Consider the following 2748-nt stretch of genomic DNA (forward strand, 5'->3'; position numbering starts at 1 on the left):
TTGTCCCCGCCCCCGCTGCTCCCGCCTGCTCTCGTCCACTTTACAGGCGAGGCGCAGTTCATCTCGAACGAGCCTATTAAAGGGTAGACGCCGCATCGACCGCTACTGCCTATTGGCGCTGACGAAACTTGGGGCCGCCATCTTGGACCGGTCACCCGCTCCAATCAGTGTAATGTGTTTGGCAGATGAAATGAGCTGTCAGCGCGTTAAATTAATCAATCTCACTGAATACAAAACTGATTTTCATTTTTTTTTGCTACAAAGGCCATACATGTAGCTATGAAACAGGACACATGGTTAGGCGTATTTTAATATTCATAGTGGGCTTAACAGTAATAGAATATTCTGATATGATATAAATTTACCAGACGTCTGAGATCAAAACTGGGAACACAATTTCCAAAAAGGGAGAAAAACGGGGACATTTCCAGTTTGACTATCAATCTGATTGGACAACCTAATGTTGTGTCTTTAAAAACAGAACAGGGATAGAGGTAGTTTTTTTCTTCTGTATTTGGTCAGGGACAGACAACCGAAAACGGGGATTTTCCCCTAAATCCGAGGACGTCTGGTCACCCTAGGCCACAGACCATAGATCAGGCATCCTCGGTGTATCTATCATTTGTAAATGATAGGTATTTGCAAAATACCCTTACATAACATATGTGATGTAGGCAATATAGGTATTTTGCAAATCATACATTATAAATATGATAGGGAAGAAGAAACAGATAGTGACCGTAAAGTTAGATATTTAAGTACAAGAAACAATATGATTATGTTATTAGAGTCTACTTGAAGCTTTTTATATTTGTCTCTTTCACACACTCACACACACACACACACACACACACACACACACACAAACACACACACACACACACACACATATATAACTCACATATATGGGTGATATATCTTTCACCCCTAACAAAGCACGCGTACCAGTACTTATTCAAAGCAGCAGTGTGAAATGAAAGTGGCAGTTTTTATTTAAACTGCACATTTACTTGTTTGAATCTCCCTTTAAAACTCGCAAAACTTAACTTATGTAGCAATTTTCAAAACACAGATTCAAAATGCTTTAAAGAACCCACAGTTAAAAAGATAAGATAAAAAAAATCTGCTGATCTGAGCAGGAATATTCTGCACAGTGCTCTGGCTGCTTGTATCGTCTGCTGCTAAGTAACGAGTATGACCGGTCCAAGATGGCGGCTGGAAATCTCGCGCTCAGCAGCCAATGCGGCGTCTACTCTTTATTATGTCTATGGCCAAAAGTATGTGGACAATGTGCATCCATTCACTGTGCATGTAAAACTCTGCTAGCTAATGTGACACCATGGATCTTAAGAGAAACATTAAAACACTGGTATGCAACACACGCAAAAGTATTTGATAGATTTTTTTTCACCTTGATGCTATTCTGATGTTCAACACAACCCAAACTAAAAACATTAACAAAGTTCTGGATATTCCAGAAAAAAAGGAACACAAGTAAAGAAATATTTTGAAGTGCTGCCACTAGCCACAACAAAAGATAACTTTTCCCACTGCATGCAGAAGACGTACTACGCTTTCATTAGCGTACATGTATCAGTCTTCGATCAACAGAACCTGGCATAATCAGGCACAGGGGGGTTTTGGCTGGTTGAGCTGGATGATTGCTTAGGTGGCTAGCTGGGTGGCTCTTCCTGGGTATAGGCCTAATATTGCTGCTTGCCACTTTATCCTCACCCGCCAACCATCCAACTGGGCGGCTCTGCTTGGGTAGAACCAACGTTGCCGCTTGCAACTTTCTCCTAACCATCCAACTGGGTGGCTCTGCCACTTCTACATTGCACCGGTAAGTGCAAGCCACCTCTGGAAAAACGTCTGTTCTCTGCTGAACCATGGATACCTCAAACTATTTTGCATTTTCCCTATACTTCTCATCTTTCTCAGTACCTTGTGTTGCTCCATTTGCAATTAAACTATACAACCTTGCTCTTTTACCCAGCAGCAAAACACATAAAGTCCATTTACATGATAGAGTCTGCCTTTTAAAATGGTATTAAGGACTTTTGGGATAACGCCTGATTGTCACTGCTGACACGTTAAAATTGCATTACCCAAACTTCTGTTTTGTTAAAACAATACTGTAGTGCCAAAGCTGTTCTGTCGTGCCTTGATCGTACTGCTGCTTATGATTTCTGGTAATGTTCATGTCCATCCTGGCCCCTCTTCTGGTGTTGCTTTCCCCTGATGATGGCGTGCCTCAAATAACGGCAACTGACACACGGGAACTGATGTGTCCGTTTAACTATCCCAGCAATTATTTCCACTGACCAAAAATGGACCCAGACCAGAAAGCTATTCAAGTTTAGCATTTTATTCCAAGTTAAAATAACAGTTCTTCCGTTTAAAAAAACAAAAGAAAAAACAGATAAGTTAAAAGCTGAGAATTGCGGCACGATCTTCTTGCCGCAAGTTCCAAGTCCCTATGACAGTCTGTCTTTAAGTCAATCACAAAAGGAAGGGCTCCTCTTCCCTTCCGCCACACCTGTTTTCCACTCAGCTCATTAGATGTCCACACCTGTCCACCAAATAGCACATGTAGCAAACAGAATTAAAACCCCCCAAAAAACCCTAAAAGCACATGCTATTATTCCATCTAAAAACACTGTCACAGCATGTGACGAAGGACGACCTCTGCAGGCTGGTAAAACTGGCTGATGAAAATCAGCCAATCAGGAGCGGCACTGCACTCTA

This window comes from Etheostoma cragini, chromosome 6, assembly GCF_013103735.1.
Source record: "Etheostoma cragini isolate CJK2018 chromosome 6, CSU_Ecrag_1.0, whole genome shotgun sequence".
NCBI classification, from domain to species: Eukaryota; Metazoa; Chordata; class Actinopteri; order Perciformes; family Percidae; genus Etheostoma; species Etheostoma cragini.